Below are 24,656 nucleotides of genomic sequence, written 5' to 3' on the forward strand. Positions count from 1 at the left end.
TGTTATTACTTTTAGACTCAGTTCAAAGGAAAAAACTGCAAGAAAGTGCTTATAAATCAGAGAGAGTTCCAGTAGAAGTTTAGTTCAGTTAAAATGCTTGGGAAATACATGCTTGACTGTTTAAAATCTTTCACATTGCCCCAAACAGCAGTTCAATTCTGGGCAGAAAGTCTCAGCCAAAACCAGCAAGGTCACTGCATTTACATGACTGCTTTAAACAAAGATTTAATTATTCCTTTAAAAATGTAAACATGCAACATTATGAAACCATTAAAGAAAAATTGCTTTCTGATCTATAGGGAAATGAGACATTTGCTGTGGCACTAGCTTTGTTCATTTCACACCGGTAGATTGGTGGATATGGGGGAGATATTGTACAAGGGAAAGATGCAAAGAACTACAGTTGCTGACACCTGTCACTTACCTGTCCGGTCCACGCTGAAACAACTGAACATTTCTGTTTGCACAATTTTCTGGAGATTATCAAGAAGGCTCACAGATAGGACTAAGCTGCAGTTCACGACAGAAAAGTACTGATCTTACTCTCCCTGCAGAGGCAGGGCTTGCAGCCTGGAGGGAAGTGGATTTCTTGCCAAGTTTTAATTCCATGCTGAATTGCACAAAGCACTGCCTCACCTCTTAAGCCACTGTGGAAAAGAAAGTCACTTCTCCTACAGTCCCTGTTGAGAGTTATAGTGCAAATTTGTAAAACAAAAAGAGAAAATCAGGAAACGATCAAATAAATGGTGATTATACAGCACCATTTCTTTGATTTGATAAATGCACTTTCAAAATATAAACTACTGTTGACCAAAGCATAATTAAGTGCAAGTCATTGTACCATAACAGCATGTCAATACTATGCGTTCAAATAAATGTTAATCATTGTAAGCAACTAGAAGGAAACTACTTAGAAGGCCTACACTGGAGGTAGAGGAGGAAAAACCATTAAGAAAATGTAGCAAAAGTAACCAGAGGATTTACAAAGAGTCATGTTGCAAACAGCTTTCTCAAGAGCAAATGAACCTGGCGAAGTGAAACCAAGACAGCATACACGCAAAAACCCGAGAATTAGACCAGAGATTGAGAATGGATTCCAAAGCCTGTGCAGTTTTTTTTTGCCCAGAAAAAAGAACTAATTGTAACCTTCATCACTTAGTTACAGATCACCCTTCCCCAAGGGATTATGTGCTGTATTGAGCACCTGATTACCCATGGCCCAAATTAGCATTGGTTCACTTCACAGAGAATAGTGGAATTAACAAGAGAGCAGTAGATTTCATAGTTAATTTATATTCTCAGCCCTGCCACGAGGTACATGAAATATTTTATTTTGCTGTCCTTCCATTTACATTGATGAGCTGCATTAACAGCATTCTTCAGCAACCCTCTTTCACAGGTTTGCCACCTGATGTCTACTTTTATATAATCTTTTCCTATTTGAAATTTATGGAATATTTTACATCAGGCAAGACGTTGCTTTGACTTGTTGTCAGAGAGAATGACACTTCAGCAGGGCTAATCAAAAATAAGCTGCTTGAGAGAAGAGGCTAAAAGGGAAGTGGGAGAAGATAGCCTACGATGGTCAGTGTGAATATCATGGCCTGGAAATTCAGCAGTTTGCAGCCACCTCTTGGGTGGAGTCAGCGATGTGTACTGGAGTGTGATGGAAAATGGCCACATTGTAACAGAGGGGGGGAAATCATTATTCAGAGCAGGGAATTGAATACATTTGAATAATACCATTGTGCACCTAGCAGTGAGAATGTGTGGTTCTAAGGCTTCTGAGCAACATCCAGCTGAGAAATAACCTACCCCTAATTATCCCATTTAATTGTTACTCAACAAGAAAAACCTGGAGGGATGTAGCTATTTTGTATGGTTAATATAATTAAATATAAAGTTTGTATAAATAATAGGTAAACTTGCACCCCTCTGCCTTTACCTTACACTTTGTAACTTCACAATGACATCAGTGCTACATGTTTCCATTTCACACAAAGTTTTCATCTGTAATTCAGCATATCGTGAGTCAATGTCCAGGAGAATTGAAGTCATCCCTTCCAAATAAGAGATGCTTTGTTACATGTTGAATCTTTCATTCGTGAATTTTGTGTGTGTATTGTGTACATTTATTCCATAGCCTTCTGAAGGAAGCACTGCCTGTTAAATGCAATGTGTGAGATTTATTGTATTGTGACCACGTTAGGTCAGATATTGATGGTGTGCTGTGATCATTTGCTTTGAATGCAAATTGAGTTGGAAAGTCATTTTACCAATTTACCTTTCTGTCAAAGATGGCAGGCTGGAGATGGTTTTAATTTAAAAGCAATGGATTTGAACACAGGTTTCCTCGTCTGATACACAGGTCATCTTTGGCTGTCAGCTTGGCCTTCATTACTGTGATAAACTAACTCACAAATCAGGATATATTTAGAATGGAACTCTTCACAAAGATTTTATACATCTCAAGTTGTGACAGAGATGTTGTAGAATTAAAAAAAAGGCCATTTAGACATTTGGGCCAGTTATTTTCCAGTCCAGTGTAAGCAGGTTCAGGAGCACACAGGAATGAAATGTTCTGGAGCAAATCAGAAAGCCCTTGGGAATGCTGCTCTTTTCTGACTTATTCCAGGTGACTCGGGTCCAGCAGAGACCACTGTGATGCTTAATCAGGAAAACAAAACTGAACTGGCTAAAGTCTTAGCCAACAACTTTTTATCCATGAAATTGCTGCATACCCAACATGGTTCATAAACTGCATCAGAAACTCAGGTTTTGGGAAAGTAATGCACAGTTTCGTTTTATGTTACAGCAAGGCTGAGCTGAACAGTGAAAGGGTTATACTGACTAAAAGCCATGCCTTCAGCCTGGATTCATCCATTCTGCTAGGGACAGGAAGACTCTGCAACATGTATAAAATGTGCTGGATGACAATGGAGGATTACCTCACTTGTGAGACACTGCTGAAAATTTACATATCCTGGACTCGGGGGAGTGGGGGGGGGGGGGGGGGGGGGCTTGGGTGGTAGGAAATGCAGCATCCCCCAACTCACCACACATCGCGATCATCACATTGAGAAACTTCCTGCTATCTGCCCTGGACAAAGGAATTTCTGCAAGGTGAAAGATCGGTATATCAGACAATAATTGGACTGCCCTTCTCACCTATCATCTTTCATACTGAAGGGGGTGGAAAGGTAAGTGATACTGGACTCTAAATGTTAACTCTGCTTTACCCTCCACAGATGCTACCAGATTGGAGATTCTCCAGCAATTTCTCTTTGTATATCACTGCAGAAGATCCTTTGGGTAGTGTGTTAGATCCAACTATCTTCAGCCACTTTACCAATTAACTTCGCTCCAAGTAAAAGTCAGATGTGGGAATGTTCATTGATACCTGCACACTGTTCAGTTCCATTTACAATCGCTCAGGATACTGAAGCAGTCCATGTCCAAATGCACCAAGACCTAGACAACATTCAAACTTGGGTTGATAAGTAGCAAGTGACATTCCATCTTTAACAAAGTGCCAGCTACTAGAACTCACGGATATATCGTTTTAAAAATATTTTTATTCTTTTATCAACTTTGGTTTGGAGTGTGAACCAATCTGGAAATTATTTGTGGAGTTTGGAACAGCTTATAGGAGGAGCAAGAGAAACAGACAAACCAAGCTAGTGTTTCTCGGGCCAGGCCTGGAGGCTAATTGCCGGCTGAGTCTTCATTTAAAGGGTTCCAAAAGAGACAGTGATCCCAATCTGCATTGTGTTCAAACAAATAGCAGAAGTTGGCTATTAATTAAGTCAGTATCTGGGAATTGGTTCTGGCAATTCTGGAAGAAACTCAGTGTTCAAGCAGATGGCTGCTGTCAAATGCAATCGAAGCCCCTGGCAGAGACAATCAGTCTATCAGGGCAGAACCAGAGTTCAAGTCGCTTCTTGAACTGTGTTTTCCAAGGAGATGAGCTTGGTTGCTGCTGACATAGCATGAAGGTTTGAAAGTTTCCTGCCTAATCTGATACACCAGACCCCAGAAGCCCAAAGGGCAGCAAACAGAGTTACAAGTAATACTGCCTTTGCCTGGGTGAACTGAGGGGATGCTAGTTGATGTTTCAGAAAAGCACTCAAGCACAATACATCGTGAAGCTATTTAAGTAATAGACCAGTTTTGTTATTCTCTTTTATTTATCCTTTAACTCTGTTTGTTTGTCTGCCTTCCTTATGAGGGCTGAAAACTAATGTTTCAGGTTTAAAGCATCAACAGTAATCAGCTTACCTTGCTGTTTAATTTTTCCTCTGCTAAAGTTATTATGCATTTAATAAATAGTTAAGACATTTGTTTGAGATACAAGACAACTGTCTGGAATTTATATTCATAAAGCCTGGCATTGGTTATTCGAACATCTGGTTAGGAACCATTGGAAGGTCTTAAATGGTTTTACTTTTACTGTGCTGTGATTACAGAGGTAGAAAGGCTGACTTGGTCTGGGTGTGTGTGTCTCTCTCTCTCTCTGTTGTAACACAGGCAATGACCATTTTCAAACAAAAGAGAGTGTTTCCATCTCCCCTTGATGTCGCTGAATCCCCAGTCAACATCCTTGGCTTTACCAATGACTGAACTGGACTGGCCAGAGAGATACTGTGGCAACAAGAGGTCAGAGACTAGGAATTCTGTGTCAAGTTACTCACCTCTTGCCTTACCAAAGCCTGTCCATCATCTAGAGTGTGCTGGAATACATTCGCTTACATGAGAACACTCCAACAACATTCCAAGATGATTGACAGTTGACTGGAATTCAACCTACCATCTTAAAGATTCATTCCCTCCACTACAATGGCGCCAGTGTGTAGAATCTACAAGATGCAGTAACTCACCAAGACTCCTTCATCAGTACTTTCCAAGGCTGTGACCTCGATTACCTCAAAGGACAAGAGTAGCAGATGCTTGAGAAAACCAACCCTGTACATAACCGTCCACATCACACATTGTCCTCAGCTAGAGTTGTGTCAATCCTTACTGTCACTGGGTCAATAACCCAGGAGTCCCCTTCAAACAGCATTTGGATGGACATAGCATGTTGTGAGAGGGACTGCAGCAGTTTAACAAGGTGACTCCCACCTGGTAAAGGACCATTAGGGATTGGTAATCAATGCCAGCCTGGTTAGTAACACTCACATTCAAAGAGCCAAAAGAACAGCACTATCCTTTTGGTTTTATGTAGTGGTTATACTTTTAATTCACCACTATTATATTCAGTGTGTAACACTGCCTTCACAGTGATCCTTTATAACAAATCAGCAAAGGGTCAGCGCATCAATATCTACAGAAGGGGATCAATGTAAGTGATTCTGCAGGAGCATCCCACAGGCAATGCAACTTAATCTCAAGCCACTGGTTATAGACTCTGGAATGAGCAGGTCAGATTGTACCTTGGAAATATGTTAGTGTCTTTAAGACATCAACTAGAACAATAAAAAGGTTGAAAAATAAGAATATCAAGCAAAGTCCTACTAGGGCATCAGAGTTTTAGCTGCCAACTGGAAAATTGGCGGAAATTTGTGTGGCGTCTTTCAGGGAGGGCTGACTGAACTACGGACCCCACCACCAAGGATATATTTCCCTCCCCTCCCCTATCAGCGTTCCGCAAGGACCACTCCCTTCGTGACTCCCTCGTCAAATCCACACCCCCCACCAACCCAACCTCCACCCCCGGCACCTTCCCCTGCAACCGCAGGAAATGTAAAACTTGCGCCCACACCTCCACACTCACTTCCCTCCAAGGCCCCAAGGGATCCTTCCATATCCGCCACAAGTTCACCTGTACCTCCACACACATCATCTATTGCATCCGCTGCACCCGATGTGGCCTCCTCTATATTGGTGAGACAGGCCGCTTACTTGCGGAACGCTTCAGAGAACACCTCCGGGCCGCCCGAACCAACCAACCCAATCACCCCGTGGCTCAACACTTTAACTCCCCCTCCCACTCCACCGAGGACATGCAGGTCCTTGGACTCCTCCACCGGCAGAACACAACTACACGACGGCTGGAGGAGGAGCGCCTCATCCTCCGCCTGGGAACCCTCCAACCACAAGGTATGAATTCAGATTTCTCCAGTTTCCTCATTTCCCCTCCCCCCACCTTGTCTCAGTCGGTTCCCTCAACTCAGCACCGCCCTCCTAACCTGCAATCCTCTTCCTGACCTCTCCGCCCCCACCCCACTCCGGCCTATCACCCTCACCTTGACCTCCTTCCACCTATCCCACCTCCATCGCCCCTCCCCCTAGTCCCTCCTCCCTACCTTTTATCTTAGCCTGCTTGGCTCTCTCTCTCTTATTCCTGATGAAGGGCTTATGCTCGAAACGTCGAATTCTCTATTCCTGAGATGCTGCCTGGCCTGCTGTGCTTTGACCAGCAACACATTTGCAGCTGTGATCTCCAGCATCTGCAGACCTCATTTTGAACTAGGAATAAGGCTGGACTGGGTTCAAGATCCTGGGTATTCAGGGAAAGTTGCCATCATCTGACAGTGGCCACAGAGGAGACGGTGGTGGCTCGTGGAAAAACATCCAGCACCAAATGGAAATGATGCAGAGGAATGGGGTCTTCTTGTGCTTAGGGTTGGGAGGACAGAGTGGAGAGACTTTAGGGAAAAAAAGAGTTGGCTGATAGTTCCCAAAAGGCAGCCCCTCTGCCCCCTGCCTGGTCTCCAATCACTCAAGGCCTTTAATTGAGGGTCGTCCCATCCTGGCAAAGATGCAAAACAGATTAACATAGCGTTTACAGCATTGAATCTTTAATATGAAATTACCTAACACCTGGTTAAAGAAACTTTCTCTGCAAAGATTTTTTAAAAATATGTGTGCCTTAACCAAATAATTATTTATTCTTGCAGAATAAAGGATAAGACGTGAAATATTCCAGATGAGTTTCAGTCTGGCATTCTGGATCGAGATCAATGGCACTGGACACATGCAGTTATCACTGGGATTTTTACTGTAGCAGTTTGTTCAGGCCACGTGAGGAGACCTTCAGGAGGTTTCTCTGGAGAATGGCTGGATTGACTTTCCAGCCCTCACACTCAATTCTTAAAGGCTTTTCTTCTTCAAGGGGAGAGTGGATGAGTTGGATGGCTTCTCTTTTCACAACACTCCATCTAACTTTTCCAACAACATCCTACCAACCCAATACTCCTGGCAACAATAAAATCAGAGATGTTACTACTCTGTAAGCAATTCCAAGCACGTCCATAGTTCAGAGGGCGATAGTTGTTTACTTAGTTTATTTATCTCTTTCAATAAATGATTTTGAAAAAAAAAGCCCAAAGTGACCTATCCAGGAAAAATTAATCACGTCCAGGCATCACTGCAGTGTTTCAAATAAATCCATTTTCATAACCATTGAAACACAAGTTCTCCAAAAGAGTTCAAGGAAGCACCTACACAGGATTATATTTATGGTGGCAAGTTGTCTCAGAATAGCACTTTATTGGTCTTAATAACCAATTAATGACAATCTATCAGATATACACATTTGAACATGTGGTTTAAGTTTTGCACACGCACTGTCCAGTTCAGCCGTCAAATGGTCTATTTTGTTCATATGGGAGATCCAGATAGAAGAAGAGCGAGAGAGACAGAGCGCGCGCGATAGAGAGAGCGAGCGAGAGAGAGAGAGAGAAAGCGCGCGAGAGAGAGAGAAAAAGAAAAAGAAAAAGAAAATGTGGAGTGATGAGAAGCTAGGTTACTTAGAGATTGGCCCTTGATTAATTTTGATACACAGTATAGAAAAAGGTCAGTCACAGTATCTGTCAGCATGTAGCCACGTTGACGACTGTACATTGTATGGTGGGAGGTTTTCCAGCTGGTAGGAAGGAATCCAAATGTGGCCATTCATTTCATCATAGCAGCACGTCAGGGCAATCTTAGGATTCCACATGAATGCAACACAGAGGGGGGATGGGGTGGTGATATAGAGGCAGTCCTTAACACATTGCCTGCTACAGAAAATATAACCCCTTTTAACCCCCTCAGCCAATCCAGTTTCTTGGAACTATGGAAAGAATGCTACTATGTAACTATCAGTAGTGCTCTTCATTGCTGGCCAATGAGAGTGAGAGATGGAATAGTTTAGACAGAAAACAATAGCTTAGGCAGAAATTTCCAGACCTTACTGCCTACCTGACGAAAGATATACCACCAAAGGCAGGGTAAAGGAATTTGGGGATCCACAACAGGCCCAAACTGGAGGAAAGCAGAGTTATCGGTGGATTGGAAGGTTCAAGAAAATTACGTAGATAACAGTAGAGTCATGAGAGAAGTTCACGTATAGGATGGAAGTTGGAACATTAATGGCTGAGGTTTGGACTAGTAAACTGGAAAAGCAACAAAAGTATGGAGGGGGGTTTTGGCAGCAAATATGCTCCTGCCCAAGGCTCAGTTGTGACTGGGTCTCTGTTCCCCATTTTAAAAGGGGCAGTTCAGCTGCCGAGCCTGACACACTCCCAGAGGTGATCAGTTAAAGTGGAACTTAAACCTGGGGCTTCATTGGAAATGGTCTCGGGAGAAGAGGCACAAGTAGCTTTTTTTTAAATTTCAAAAATATACTTTATTCATAAAATTATTTGGATCTCTATATAATTGGTCATGCCATTCTTGTGCACACATTACGTTGCTTTAGATACAGGCATCGAAGTTTATATACAAGTCTGTACATTTACTATCCAGCTCCTCTGCTGAGGTGTCAGCGGAGCCCAAATGACTGGGTGGGCCCCCTGTTCTTCTTAGGCAGGCAGATGTTACACGGTGGTCTTTCCCCACCGTGCCTTGGCGGACGCTGCCCCAAGTTCCAACACGTAGTCCTGGACCTTGGAATGTGCCAGTCTGCAACACTCAGTTGGGGTCAACTCCTTCAGCTGGAAGATCAACAGGTTTCCGATCGCCCAGAGAGCGTTCTTCACCGAGTTGATGATTCTCCAGGCACAGTTGATGTTCATCTCGGTGTGCGTCCCGGGGAACAGATCATAGAGCGCGGAGTCCCACGTCACAACTCTGCTCGGAACGAACCTCTACAAACACCACTGCGTTCCTCTCCAGACTTCTTCTGCGCAGGCACATTCCAGAAGGAGGCGTGTGACAGTCTCGTCCCCCCCGCACAGCCGCTTCAAGGGCAGCGTGCGGTGCGGCAGAGAGACCAGGCGTGCATAAAGGATCTCACAGGTAGAGCCCTTCTCACCACCAGCCAAGCCAGGTCTTGGTGCTTGTTGGAAAGTTCTGGCGATGAGGCATTCTGCCAAATGACTTTGACAGTCTGCTCAGGGAATCGCTCGATAGGATCCGCCCTCTCCTTTTCCCGAAGGATCTCAAGGACACTACGTGCTGACCACTTCCTGTTGGACTTGTGCTCAAAAAGGTGTTTTTCTTCATAAACCTCTCCACGAAGGACAGGTGATATGGAATGGTCCAACTACTCGGAGCGTTCCGCGGCAGCGAGGCCAGGCTCATCCTTCGCAACACCGGGGACAGGTAGAACCTCAGTACGTAGTGACACTTGGTGTTTGTGTACCAGGGATCCACACACAGCTTGATGCAGGCACACACAAAGGTGGCCATCAGGTGCGTTTTTTTCCCCCGTTGCCCACATCTTTATATATCGAGTCCCTTCAGATCTGGTCCATCTTTAATCTCCATATAAACTGGAAGATGGCCTGGGTGACTGCAGCGGCACAGGTTCTGGGAATAGGCCAGACCTGTGCCACGTAAAACAGCAATGACAGTGCCTCACACCTGATGACCAAGTTTTTTCCCGCAATGGAGAGCGACCATAGCTTCCATCTGCACAGTTTATGCCTCATTTTGCTGATACGCTCCTCCCGAGACTTGGCACACGCCCCAGCAGCCCCCCCCCCCCCCCCAAAACCAAATACCCAGCACCTTCAGGTGGTCGGTCCTGACGGTGAAGGGGATCGAGGATTGGTCAGCCTCGTTCCCGAAGAGCATGCCCTCGCTCTTGCCTCGGTTTACCTTGGCCCCCGAGGCCTGTTTGAACTGGTCACACATGCATATGAGTCTGTGCGCGGACAGCGGATCCGAGCAGAAAACGGTGACGTCATCCATGTACAGTGAGGCCTTAACTTGTAGGCCCCTGCTGCCAGGAATAGTCACCTCTCTCAGGCTCACATCCTTCCTGATGGACTCGGCAAATGGCTCTGTGCAGCACACAAACAAGGCAGGAGAGAGAGGGCAGCCCTGCCTGACTCCAGATCTGACTGGGAAGCTATCTGATTCCCACCCATTGATTGAGACTGCCCTGACAATGTTGGTGTAGAGCAGTCTGATCCAATTGCAGATTCCCTTCCCAAAGCCCATTTCAGAGAGAACATCTCTCATATACCTGTGTGATATCCTGTCAAAGGCTTTCTCCTGGTCCAGGCTGATGAGGCAGGTGTCCAACCCTCTGTCTTACACGTAGGCGATCGTCTCCCTGAGGAGTGCGAGGCTCTCAGCGATCTTCCTGCCCGGTACAGCACAGGTTTGGTCAGGGTGACTCACCAACCCCAGAGCAGACCTGACCCGGTTGGCGATAACCTTTGACAAAATTTTGTAATCCGCATTCAACAGTGAGATTGGTCTCCAATTTCTGATTTCCTCCCTCTCCCCCTTCCGCTTGTAGATGAGGGCAATGATGCCTTTCCTCATGGATTCACTCATAGTACCTGCCAGAAACATACCGACATACACCTCCAGCAGGTCCTGGCCAATCAAGTCCCACAGAGCAGAATAGAGCTCGACCAGTAAGCCGTCGCTTCTGGGAGTTGTATTCTTTTCAAAGGACTCAAAGGCCTTTGTCAGCTCATCCAGAGATAGCAGCTGGTCCAGCCTCTCCCGTGTTCTAAGACCTCCGTGATAGAGGACAGAAACAACTGGGAGGCTGTGCTGTCGGTTGGCTTCACATCATACAGACTGTCATAGAAGGATTTGCTGATCCTCATGACGTCAGCCTGAGATGATGTTATCGAACCATCTTCTTCCTTCAGGCTGCTGAGCGCGGAGCTCTCTTTGTGCACCTTCTAGAAGAAGAAACGTGAGCACGTCTCATCCTGCTCCATGGACCGGACCCTGGACTGAAACATTATCTTGGAGGCCTCCGAGGCAAAGAGCGAGGCTTGTTGGCCCTTCACCTCCTTGAGGTCCTCCTTGACATTGACCCTCATCGTCTGCAGGAGGAGCAGGTTCTGCATACTGGGACAGTTTTCCCCGCCTCTCTCTCGTCTCCTGAACACCTTTGATGTTCCCTTTTACTGTTTCCCACCAGTCTGCTGGGGACTCGAAGAGGGGCTTCACAGTTCTCCAACCTGCGTAGTCCCTCTTGAGCTCCTCAACGTTTCCCGGGGTCAACAGCTTGGTGTTCAGCTTCCACGTTCAGCACTCGAGCAGAATCTTCTTGACAAACACCATCAGATTGACTGGTGTACGCTCCTCCACCTTCTTCACAGTCACCCTGACTGTGTTGCGAATGCCCTGGCCTGGGCTGCGAGCAGCTGCTGAGGCCATAGCTCTGAGGTTGGCTGGTACCTGAATTGGTGTTAGGCTGAAGCCAGCATAAAGACCCACTGTAGGTCAGCATAACCAAACAAACCTCCAATGTCCAATCACGATCCAGCGATGATCTCTAGTAGCTCTGACGACTCGCAACTCGACCCCCGTGGAAGAAGTACAAATAACACTGCATCACATAACGCAGCCATCTAGAACACGACAGAGAGTGGAGGAGCGCTAGGTCCACAAGATGGAAAGTTTAAGGAAAACAAAAATTCTACTCATTTGGTGGTGGGCAGCAATCCTGGTTAAATCAGAGTGAAGCAATCCTAGCTGTTCTGCCCAGAGGTGATCATTGTTACTGTGAGGCCTCTCTTCAGAGAAATGTATTCAACTTTGGGCAGTGTTGACTATTTTACTTTTTTTTTGTTTTTAAGTATTTACTAAAACATTTCAAATGTTTAGCAAACAAATATTCAGACTGAAGCAACCAATCAGGCAGACTGCAGCATAAAGTGGATGGATGCCAAGAATACTCCCCTTCACAGAGATGAGGCTTATAGAGGGAGCCTCAAAGGATCTTTGCAAATACAATATTTATCAATATATCTTCACAAAAAGAAAACATCACAAGAAAACATCTTGAGCCAAGGTTTCCTAATCTTTTTGCTTATGTGTGGAGTAGACACAATCCTGAAGAGAATATTTTCAGACGTGCTCCAATTCCACCAGTAGGAAGGCAACAAATAACTTGAGGACCCCGTTAAAAGCAATGAAACATTTTCAAATTGTATTCATTCTTGTAATGCAGGATATGTGGTAGCCCATTACACTCTGCAAAGGTGCCACAAACCACAATGAGTGATGTTGGTTAAAGGCTAAATGCTGGCCAAAGATCCAAGGGACCTCCCCTGCCTCATTTTACACAATGCCATAGGAAGTTTCGCATCCTCCTAAGGAAGCAATCCAGGCCCCATCAACAAATCCCACTTGATAAACATCGCCTCTGTCACTGCAGCAGTCCCTCAGTTTCTATCAGCTCAGGGTGAACACTCCAGTGTCTTGGGGGGCATTTCAACTGATGACCTTCTGGCTCCAAAGCAAGCGTGTCATTAGAGAGCAGAAGGTGAGGACAGCAGATGATTGAGCTCAGAATCGAGAGTGTGGTGCTGGAAAAGCACAGCAGGTTAGGCAGCACCCGAGGAGCAGGAGAATCAACGTTTTGGGCATAAGCCCCAAGTGTGTTATCAACTGAGCCACAATGTTTATTAACAGACATGGATAAGGCTTCATGCTGAATTGTCACTGAGGTTGCAGGTGAAACATCTCTAGGGATCCTGACAGCACCAAAAAAGGGGGTCATCAAATGAAATCACTCAATTCTATCTGCTCATCCCTTTTAATGAAATAAAATGAATCAACTTGGATTTTTTAAAGTTACTGTGGAGCCTATTGCCATCATTTCTCATTATCTCATTTCGCAACAATCCAACCTCCCATCTCCTATTTATGTGAGCAAAAGAAAGAATGAGATGTGCCCTCCAGTTACCGACTCACTAATTGGTTGCAATATTTTAATCCTCCATTCACCTCACCAGAACCTCCAGCAATTTGGAAAATGTTCACTGGATTTCCTCTCAAGTCTTTTGGTTCCATGAGGAAGAGGTGTCAGTTGTCCTGGGTGGACAGTGAGAAGAGCATCAAAGTTTGTTTGAACTCATGGTATTTGTTGTTCCTCTTGCCTCTCACAGGATCACTTCGCCATTCACGGGGAAGTTGCCTCACGTGTTGGAGAGGCTGCAGGTGGCAATTCAGCAACGTCTTTCCTTTTTTCTTTTTCTATCCCACTAATGCTAGACAGCGGAGAAAAGAGATGTAAATCATTGCACGGCTATCATTTTAATGAGCCTTCACTGGGCTTTCTCCACAGTTTTGAAATCCACCCTAAAATAGAACACCTAGAATCGAACTGTGATGCTACTGTAGCATGACCATAACCAGCTGCACGGTGGCTCAATGGTCAGCACTGCTGCCTCACAGCGCCAGGGACCTGGGTTCAATTCCAGCCTTGGGCAACTGACTGTGTGGAGTTTGTATGGTCTCCCAATGTCTATGTGGGTTTCCTCCAGGTGATCCAGTTTCTTCCCAAAATCCAAAGATGTGTCGGTTAGGTGAATTGGCCATGCTAAATTGCCCATAGTATTCAGGGATGTGTAGGTTAGGTGCATTAGTCAGGGATAAATGTAGAATAATAGGGTAAGGGAATGGGTCTGGGTGGGTTACTGTTCGGAGGGTGGCTGTGGACTTGTTGGGCCGAAAGGCCTGTTTCCGCACTGTAGGGATTCTATGATTCTGCGGGAATTCTGTGATTCAAATCAACAATTTGCAGAGATTTACAGCATTAAGTTTTCCTTCTTGCAATGAAAATACACTCATACCATATTGGGAAATCTAGGCTCCTGTCTTCTTTAACAATTTTATCGACTTGTCCTAACATTCTAAAAGTTGAGAATTGGGAATGATACGAGATAACTAATAAATTATGAAGCAAACCCCCAAGCACAAAAAAAATGTTTCCAGAAAAAAATAAATGAAAAGAAATTTGGCAACAAACTGGGGAGTTGATAGTGAACAAAAGTAATGCCACCACTCAGCATACTAGAGGCCCCCAAGGTCACTGACATCATTTCAGGCAAGCAATTTAAATGATGTAACCTTTGCAATGGCATGGAACACAGCATTTAAAATAGTGATGCTGAAGTGATCAGTGCCAATCTGCACATTATAAACTGCTGCCTGGGCAATTTGTTATGCTGAGGAATTTCAGACTGACAAAGCAGATATCCTTGGGCAGAGTCAAGGATACACAGATCTACAGTGACTGAATAAATCAAATTCTATCATCATTAGTACATTGGTTTGCACCAACATGTTGATGAATATACCCAATGATTTTATTCAGTTAGGAATTAGGCCTGCTGTTTTATGGGTGACTGATTCACTTCCCCCCCACCATTGCTTGTTAAATTGGCTGGGATTTTGCCAGTGGTGAAGGAATGGCACTCTATGTTCACTATGCTGACGGCATGTACTTCTGAGTGACAATCTAAGGAGTCGGAAATCCATTTCTGCAAGGGCCCCGTTGTAGACAGAATCAAGTGATCCTTATTGACACACCTGAAAAGTACAAGTTTGAATATTTAATGAAAAATCATGTAAAGAGAGTGAAAGAAAGGGAGGGCACAACAGATGGAAGATCGTACGATAGAAAAGATAAAAGTTTTGATAAATTAACATGTGGCCTCAACAATGCCCCATGCAATTGTAGCAAATTTCCTCTTAGACACCAGCTTTCTTCATTGTAATAAACGTCTTCCCACCTCATGAGGATCAAAGATCAACAACTATGAATAATTCCTGAATCTCATTACAACTCCCCTACCCTTTAGTATGATGGCCCATGTGCTTGGAAAAGCCGGTATTTTCTTTTGTATATAATGTCTCCTTTAAGGGCAGTTGAGTTTCTGGAGGTATTTTGAAACAGGGGTTCACCACTCTCCTGATTAAGACATCATTGGGTTGAAAGGGCTATCCATGTGAACTGAGGTTGTCATGAGTGAGAACAGCCACTAAAGCAGTGAACGGTAAATAGAATTAGGTTTCAGTCCTGTGTTCTGTTTGGCAGTTCAAAACAAAGAGAGCCTTGCTTTATTATTCATTCAAGGAATGCAGGTATTGTTGACTAAGCCAGCATTTACTTCCCATCCTTAATTGCCCAGAAGGCAGTTAGAACGCAGCACATTGCTATGATATCTGGAGTCACATGTAGGCCAGACCAGGTACAGATGAAAGATTTCCTTCCCTAAAAAGGACATTACTAACCAAATGGATTTTTCTTACAATTGACAGTGGCACCATGGTCACCATTAGGCTCCCAATTCCAGATATTTATTGAATTCAAACTCCACCGTTTGCCACGGAAGGATTCAAACCCATGTCTCCTGAAAATGACCAAGGTCTCTGGATTAACGGTCAAGCGATAATATCACTAGGCCATCACTTCCCCTTACCACTTATCAGCCAAAGACTGTCCAACTCTTTACATTTGGATTGCTACAGTATCCTGAGAGTCATGAATAATGCCTAGCATTGTGCAGTGAACATCCCCACATCAAACCTTACGATGGAGGGAAAGTCTTGGATGAAGCAGCTAAAAAGATTCGAGTCTAGGCTATTACCCTGAGGAACTGCAGGGATGTCATGGAGCTGAGATGACTGACTTGGAACAGCCACAACCATCTTCCTATGTGCCAGGTATGACTCCAACCAGCAGAGGGTTTGCCCCCATACCCATTGATTCTATTTTGCTTTTGCTGTTTGATACCACACATTGTCAAATGAGGTCTTGATGTCAAGAGGATTCACTCTCACCTTACCTCTGGAGTTTAGTTCAGTGGAGACATCTCTAATCCACAGTTAACATCTCCCAAAGGAAGTTAAAACCTTCCTGCCTGATAGCAATCGCTGCAGTGAATGCTACGGAGCAGCTCAGTTGCCTTAGCATTTCCCAGCCTTATCTGGAATAGCTTAAGAGGAGGAATGATACCTAAAACACAACATTAATATGCCACTAAAGACTGTCAATTGACCCCAGTGTGTGACTCCCTGACTACTTCCCTTTCTGCGATGAGAGGTAGATCAGAAACCTTCTTTAGACCTGAACCCAGGTGCCCTGAGGTAATATGCATGTCACCGAATGAAGTTCTGGACTAGATTTTGAAGCCAGTAGGGCAGTAACAGTGCTTTCTCTGCAGGCAACAATAAATCCTTACACAAATCCATCATCATCCCCAGGGCTGGAAGTTCAGTTGCCTCCATATAGTCCTCCCCTCCCAGTGCTGGCTACAATCAGGCTGAGCCGTGTATGAAGTGCAGGCATAAAACATAGGCACAGCTTACTGTCATAGAGATGTACAGCAAGGACTGTCACTGCACAACACAGTTGCTTAGTTACAACAGCCATGTAAACCAGAGTTAATAGGCATTATTTTGACACAAACTACAAATTTAAAACTATTTTTGCAAAATAAGAAATTTAAACACTACAGTATAACAATAGTGAGAAGTTCAATCATTTGAAAATGTGTTATTTAACATGCATGATAAGCCACACTATGGCATAGCTTACTGCACAGGAAGGGGTTCCTTGTTTCCACTAAAAACTTAGTTCAATCTAAAATTAATCCATCCCAACTGCCTTCCTCCCCACCCTGACCTTAACCATAAACTGGTTTCATTCGCTTTTTTGAATATTTATCCATTTTTCCTTTATTATTTTATCGTGGAAGGACCATTATTCTGAACTTGTTAATTCTTTATTTTTCTAATTTAATGTTCTGATTTTTTACTTTTGAAGGTTTGCAGAGCTGGACTTTTTTCCCTCTAAGAATTAGTTCTCAAGCATCTGTACCCAGATACCCAAGATGGTATCGTAAATGACAATTTGTAAACTTTTCACTGTACTCGCGTGATAATAAAGCCAACTCAATTCAAGTAGTCATTAGCCCTCCCTTTCCTCATATTATTGCACTCTTTCTGCCTCTATGTTGGCTAACAAAAAGTTTGTTTGCATTACGAGATTACTGATTGGATTGCAGAATGCAATCTCCTGTCTAAGTGTTGAATAGCACAGGGCCTCATAATCCTGGAAATCACAGCTAGATTACTTATAGCCCCGATGCATTGTGGGATGCCTGTTGCGTGATTGTCTGGTGTCTGAGCTCCTGTTATACAACAGGAATTAGGCTTTTCCTGTTATTATGTCTTTACTTGCAGAAAGCTTTAGCTTCTAGCTGCTTGTGCCAATCCAATTTGTGACTTAAATGCTAATCAAGAGCAAGGCCTTGCAAGCCTTTTCCCCTTTGAACAGCAACAGTCAGGTTCCAACTCAGCTGCAGTGCAGAGGACAAGCTTTTAGCTGCAAGCCAATGGATTAAGATGGACAGTAGATGTTCTGATTAATGAATTTCCAAACGCAACAGATTGTGATGCGACCCACACAATTCACACACCTCGAAGGGCAGTGGTTAGTTTAAGGATGGCAGATGTGCTCATACTTTATTTTAAATTAAAAGGTGTTGCACTTATAATAATAAAATAAGAACGGATTCTCCATCCGTGTCTGAAAAGGAACCAGGAGTTAGGTCTGACAACACTCACGCAGGTGGGATTAGCAGTATCCTAAGAGAACTGCCAATAGATTTAGAATATGGAACTGTTATTGAAAAAAATATTACAAGCCTAGTGGAGGAATTAGATTGGGATCAAGTTGGTATGCACAATAAGCTTTATTCAAAATTTCTTTTAGATAATTGTGGCTTTAAAAGGGATACAGACACAGTTGGGGGATACACATGTTGGTAAGCTGCCCATTCAGGCCGGGCTATGAGGTTTTACATCGAGGAATGTCAGAGAGTCCAACAGCTGAGGAAAAAACCCTTCGGCCCATTGCGTCTGCATCAGTCACAAAACAAACACTAAACTATTCTCATCCCATTGCCTTGCATATGCCTGCACATCACAAGTGCATACCTATACTTCAGTGAGAGGTGTCTTAGTATAACAGCCTTGTTATTGGAGAAGTAATCTAATTTTCTGGGCTAGTCTTTAGAAGCTTGGATGAAGGATCCAGAGTAGTGAGTTTGAATCCCACTACAGCAGCTTGCTGGATTTGAATTGATTTAATTTTAACAATTAAATTATTTAAATTTATTCAAATAATAAGTGTAGTATCAGTAATGATGCCCATAATCAATCAGACCATGTTAAAAACCCAGCTGGTTCCTTCAGACACATACTTTTTTTTTGGATTACTTACAGTGTAGAAACAGGCCCTTCAGCCCAACAAGACTGCACCGACCCGCCGAACCGCAACCCACCCAAACCCATTCCCCTACATTTACCACTTCACCTAACACTACAGGCAATTTAGCATGGCCAATTCACCGAACCTGCACATTTTTGGACTGTGGGAGGAAACCGGAGCACCCAGAAGAAACCCACGCAGACACGGGGAGAATGTGCAAACTCCACACAGACAGTCACCTGAGGCGGGAATTGAACCCGGGTCTCTGGCGCTGTGAGGCAGCAGTGTGCTAACCAATGTGCCACCGTGCCGCCCCAATGTGGGGTCATTTTCAGGCCCAGGCTCCAGGGCCACTATAATGTCTCTTTCAACTGGACAATCTGTCAGGAGTATTACTAAAACACAGAGCAGCAATTGCTTATGAAACTGAATTTTAATTAAGGGGATACGATTGCCATAATGACTTGGATCATTAACTAACCATCCCTTTTAAAGGAATAACGCAACCACACTCAAACCTTCTTGAAACACTGCATTCTTCAATCAGATTGCTCAATGTTGCACAATGGCAACAAAACAAGGAACACTGTTATTTAACATACACAAGAGAAAACGAGACGAGAGCCTAATTTTCTGTGACCACGAGTTGTGATTTATAGGACGCACATTACAAGGCTGTAAAATTTCTCTTGGTGCTTAAATCATTCCCATTCTCAATGTAAATTCTAGATTGTGCTGAAATGTCACTAACATGATAGTTTATAGCAGATCATGTAAAATTTGCCAGCTTTCACATTTCGTGCATAAAGGGGCCATACTGAATGGTCATCATTGTCTACTTTCCTTTGATAACAGTATAATATAGCTAACTTGCAACTTCTTCACTGACAGCAATTCAGCACATCCCTCTGTGATTTGTACAACACTTGAAGGTTAGTCAGCCCATCGTATGCTGGATCTGTGAATAGCTATCCAATTAGTTTCGTTCCCCTGCTTTTGCCCCATATGCCTGAAGTTTGCACACACACCCTGAAACACATGAATCCAATTCCACATTAATTTTTTTTTTCTCAGTTCTGAATGAATCACCATTTCAGGCATTGGCTTCCAAATCAGAACTCAGCTGGTGGTGGTGCTCACGGTGGGTTGGAGGAGCTGGAATCACCGCACTGCTGTGGTTTTCTTTCCACTAATGGCCTCTAGGTTATTAATGCTTCTGACAAAAACACTTTCAACTTACTGCCACTATAAGATGGAAAATAATGTAAACATGGTAGAGTTGTGACTGTGCTTTTGCTTATTACATTAAACAATGTGGCCTTCCTCCATCCTTTACGCACGTTAGCATTATGAATAGCATAATGCATGACTGACAGACCAGAGCTCCAAGCTTTCCTTCCTAAATTATACTTTATGCATAACTTTTGCAAATATACATTGCACATTTTGACTGAATATTATCAAATACACCTCATCTCCATACAGCATGCTCCATTCAATATAATTGTCTCAATATTTTTCAAAATACATTCATGGCAGGTATACAGACCAGGAACACATTTCAAATAAGAGACGAGAGATTGTGAAATGGATTTTTCTTTTCCCCTCTATACAGAATGTTCTACTCTGAGGTACCTTAATATATTTTTAGTAATCTTGATTCACAATGCACATTCTTTGTACGACACACAGCCCAAGTTATCTATAGTTTCCAGCCCCTGCGTGTACTCCGACTGAAACCTTAGAGCTCAGAGAGAAAATCTGCCCAACTGCACCTCTGCAGAAGATGACCCCAGCATGAGTGAGTCTCTTGATCAGCAAGTGGTCCTAGACTTTGGAATGTACCAGCCTGCGAGAGTCAAAGACCAGCAAGTTTCAGCCAGACCAAACGACAGCTTGGTGGCCCTCCAGACACAGTTGATATTTGTCTTAGTGAGTATCTCTGGGATCAGTCATAGACCAGACTCCTGTATTATGGAGATAATTGGGATGAACCTTGACAAAAATAACACTGCCTCGGTCTCTCCAGATCTTCTTTGTAAAGCTACAGCTCTCTATAAATCTCAATGACAGAGAAACTCCTGACACATGCTTGAGGCACACTCAGCTGCTAGAGAAGCCTCGATGTTAGGGTGGACAGAAGTCTTTCACAGAAGAGCTTCAGTGATGCCCTCAGCGGCAAAGTGTAGCATTCCCACAGACACCTGGCCCAAGACTACCCAAATCGAAGAAGGAACATCTGGGAAGGCATCCAGTACCTCGAGACTTGCCGTTGGGAAAAAACAGAAGTCAAATGAAAACAGCGTAACGAGCGCACTGCTACAACAGCACCCCACCCACCCCTTCCTGCAACTACCTTCAGCCCCATTAGAGACTGCAGAAGTCTCATCTGTCTGTACAGCCACCTACGGACTCACCCTGAGAGTGGAGGAGACTCATCCTCATCTGTGAGGGACCACCGACGATGATGACGATGATATCTTTCACAGATGAAGATGACTCCATTCCGAGTTTGAAAGCATCCCAAAATTATCTATGGCCTCCAACAGCATTCTTGGGAGTGTCAGCAGCACTTTGGATTTTTTGTTCTGTTTACCTTGTCTCTTTTTGCTTCTGTCTGCTTTGGTTTAGGATTATAAAAGCTGTTTATTCTTAGATATGGAGATAACCTCCGCCACAATGCACAGAGACCACATTGAACAGTTCAATTCAGTAATGTTTGCCTTATCAACTATGATCTACACAGTGAAACAATTATCAGTGAAACAAGGCATTACAACGCTATGTGGAATGAATATTTTCAAGTACAAGTAACATTTAAAGTATGCATGTTAGCACAAACACAGCAAAATTAAATAGGACACTCATGTATACTACATAATAACAAAGGCATGCTATCACCTAGGTAATTCATCAGCCTGTACTGATGTCACTGCACGAACTTCAAATATTACCATCTGGCAAAACGGATAGTAAACGATTTAAGAAAGTGGTGGTTAGTCAGATTAAAGGTTCTGGTGAGTTCTAAATGAGCAGGTTTCTCTTTCACTCGCATTGATACACTAATCTCCACAGTACTTCAACTCATCATTTGCTGTGCATGAAATACAGAAGTAGTACAGGCTTTAATGTGCACTTGCACCCTTGTATTATTTCAGTGGGAGATACATTAGAGGTGGTACTAACCTTGTAGGAATAAAATCAAAGCATTGATATTCTTTAAGACATGTCCCCTAACATTTTAACCCTGCTAAAGCACCACTTGTAGGTTTTGTCTGCCTGAAAATAGTGTCACCTTCCCATCAGCCAGTTATCCTGATATGTGCCTGAATACAAAGCAACAGGCTGCTATGTTTCTGCAAACATACCTGCATCAATCCCAGAACATTTAAAGTTAGGAAGAAACCATAAAGTTGAGCAATTTACAATGTTCCTAATGACTGAGATTAGACAAATCTCACAGCATGTTGCTGCACCCTCAATGTTTAAACTTTGGATTCAAAGTCTGCATTTCTCCAAACCCAAAACCTTAATACTATCTCCAAGCAGGATTTTCCCAGCAGCAAAACAAGTGAATGAGCTCAGATATAATATCAATTGATTCCAGTCTGTTGTCTCCCTCTGTAGGTTACAATTACAGAAAATGAAAACATTATGTCCCATATACTTCAAACAACACTCTTAAACTACGAGACCAAATCTTCAAAGAGCTGTTGCACCTCCAAAAAACATTTGCTGTTTCTTGAAATTATAATTTCAGGAATCTGCATTGCGGAGTTTTGTTTCTTCTTTAAAAGAGGCATTTTGTGCTTGAAACTGCCATTTTCAGGCAATTCTGCATGTATCGCAAGAATTCAAATTACATAAAGCAGACTATTTTTGTATAAAGAAACTGATAAGGGAGAATAGAATATGAATGCAAACAAGGAAAAAACGAAAACTGAGTGTAAAACTTCCTGTAGGTATGTAATGAGGAAACATTTGATTAAAATGAAAGTGGATCCATTGAAAGCAGAGTCAGGAGAATTTATAAAAGGGAAAAGTGAAATAACAGAGATGTTAAAGGATTATTTAGTGTCTGTTTGCACTGAGGAAAATAAGAAATCTCTCCAAACTAGAAATCTAAGTGGGGGGGGGGGGGGGGGGGGGGGGGGGGATTGAAAATTTGAAAGAAATTTTCATTAGTGAGAAGATTTTTAGGAACTAATTGGTGTGGCAGCTGCTAAAATGTCTAGAACCTACGATCTTCATTCTCGAAAAGGGGGTGGCTATAGAGGTAGGGACATGCATGATTACCTTCCAAACTGTTTCGATTCTGGACTGAATCTTGTGGATTGTAAAGTAGCAATTGTCACTACAGCACTTAAGAAGGGATCGAGGTGAAAGAAAAATGGAGCTACAGTCTTGTCAGCCTTATATCAGCCAGAGGGAAAACACTAGATTCTCTTATAAAGGAGAGGGATAAAATGACGCCTGGATGATAATTATCTGATGGAGTATAGTCAGTATGAGTTTCCAGATAGGAAATCGGTTGGGAAATTTGAGGTTTCTTTTAAAAGAAAGAAACAAAACTGATAAAGGAGAGCTGACAGACACAGTATACTTAGATTTCTCGAAGTCTTTTAATAAAGTCTCCCACTGTAGGCTGGTTAGAAAGACAAAAATTAAAAGCACTTGGGGGAGAAGGTAACGTGCCATCACGGATTACTAATTGGTTAACAGAGTAGGTATAAATGGGTCACTTGCATTGGCAGGTTTTGATTAGTGGGGTAATGCAAGGTATTGGGGTCCCAGCTACTGCAATACACATCAATGGCTTGGAGTTGGGGACTGAATGCTATATTTCCCTAAATGCAGATGACACAAACCTAATTGGTAATGCCTGTTGTAAAGAAGATGTAATGCAGCTTTGGGAAGATTTGGATGGGCTTAGTGAATGTGTAAGATCATCGCAGATGGAGTATGATGAAAAGAAATGAGGTCACCCATTTTTACAGAGGAAACAGATGTGCAAAGTATTTCTTAAATGGTAAGAGGTTAGAAAAAGAACAATATGACATGGTGTCCTAGTCAATAACTCACTGAAGGCTAACATGGAAGATACTGGGAAGGTGAATGGAATGTTAACACACATTGCAGGAAGATGTGGATACAGGAGTGGTGATGTTTTGCATCTAATGTATAGGAGTTTGGTTAGACTGCACCTAGACTATAGTGTTCAGGTTTAGTCTCCTTATCTCGGTGAAGATATTAGTGCCAAGTGGGAGTGCAACAAAAGTTCATCAGACTTCCTCCCAGGATCCAGAACTGTCCTACAAAGTGAGATTGGGTGAATTGGACAGTGAATTAGAGTTTGGCAAATGGGAGATGATTGCATTTAAATTTACAAAATATGAAAGGGGCAGTTGCAGGGACGATGCTCCCCCTGGCTGAGTGAGTCAATAACCAGAATGGCAGGATTGGTGTGGCAATGGGGGAGACTATTCAGCCCATCATGGCCTCACTAGCTCTTCAAATGAGCATCATTACCTGGTGCAAACCTGCTGCATTCCACCCCCCTCTATCCCTTTGCCCAGTATTTCTTTCCAAATATGCTTCTCAATCTCTCAACCAGGAGGCACAGTTTACAAACAAACAAGGCAGGATGCCACTTCGTTCCGAGTTGAGGAGAAAATCTTTGGTTAAAACGGCGGCTGGTTTTAAAGAATAAAGGAAGATTGTGAAATTGAGAGCCAGAGAGAGGTAGGGAGAGAACTTCAGAGCTTAGGGAGTGAGGCAGCTAGAGGAGTAATCACATTCAAGGATGCTTAAAATGAGCACAGATGGGAGGCGGGAAAAAAAATCACAAACAAATGGAAGAACGAGGCAAGGCTGACAATTTTAATCTCTAAACCCAGCTTGACCTTAATAAGCTGCCCATAGGCACAGAACTTTCATTCATCAGCTGAAAGGTTTCCCCAACTGATAAATGAAATGTGTTTTTCACCCACACACTAAAGGCACTGAAAATTGTAACTATAATCACAAGGGTAAAGGCAAAATGAGAGAAAGCAGAGTTGACCGACAGGGCTGGTTACACTGCTGGCTGTATGAATTGAGATGGTTGGGGAGAGGGGGGAGGCGCTGTTGAATGTACGTATTGAAGGCAGATGGATGTTAATAAATGCAGGAGTGATTAGTGAGAACTTTTCACATTTAGGTCAAGAGCTGAAGATAAATGCAGGGTTATGGACGGTTGTGTAATAGAAAT

At 43.3% G+C, this 24,656-nt stretch overlaps 1 protein-coding gene across 3 annotated transcripts in view; it reads right to left on the reverse strand.

Annotated features, from left to right (window-relative positions):
• plce1 (phospholipase C, epsilon 1) overlaps positions 1–24,656 on the reverse strand; it is a 324,372-nt gene that overhangs the window by 239,387 nt on the left and 60,329 nt on the right. Inside the window, exon 1 of one of the 3 annotated variants that reach the window (XM_060841910.1) lies at positions 425–510. The exons of the other annotated variants lie outside the window; for them this stretch is intronic. The gene's annotated coding sequence lies outside the window, so the exon portion shown is untranslated. Of the gene's footprint in view, positions 1–424; positions 511–24,656 lie in introns of those variants that run through there. 3 annotated transcript variants of the gene reach the window in all.

The sequence above is a fragment of the Hemiscyllium ocellatum genome, chromosome 22 (assembly GCF_020745735.1).
Source record: "Hemiscyllium ocellatum isolate sHemOce1 chromosome 22, sHemOce1.pat.X.cur, whole genome shotgun sequence".
NCBI classification, from domain to species: domain Eukaryota; kingdom Metazoa; phylum Chordata; class Chondrichthyes; order Orectolobiformes; family Hemiscylliidae; genus Hemiscyllium; species Hemiscyllium ocellatum.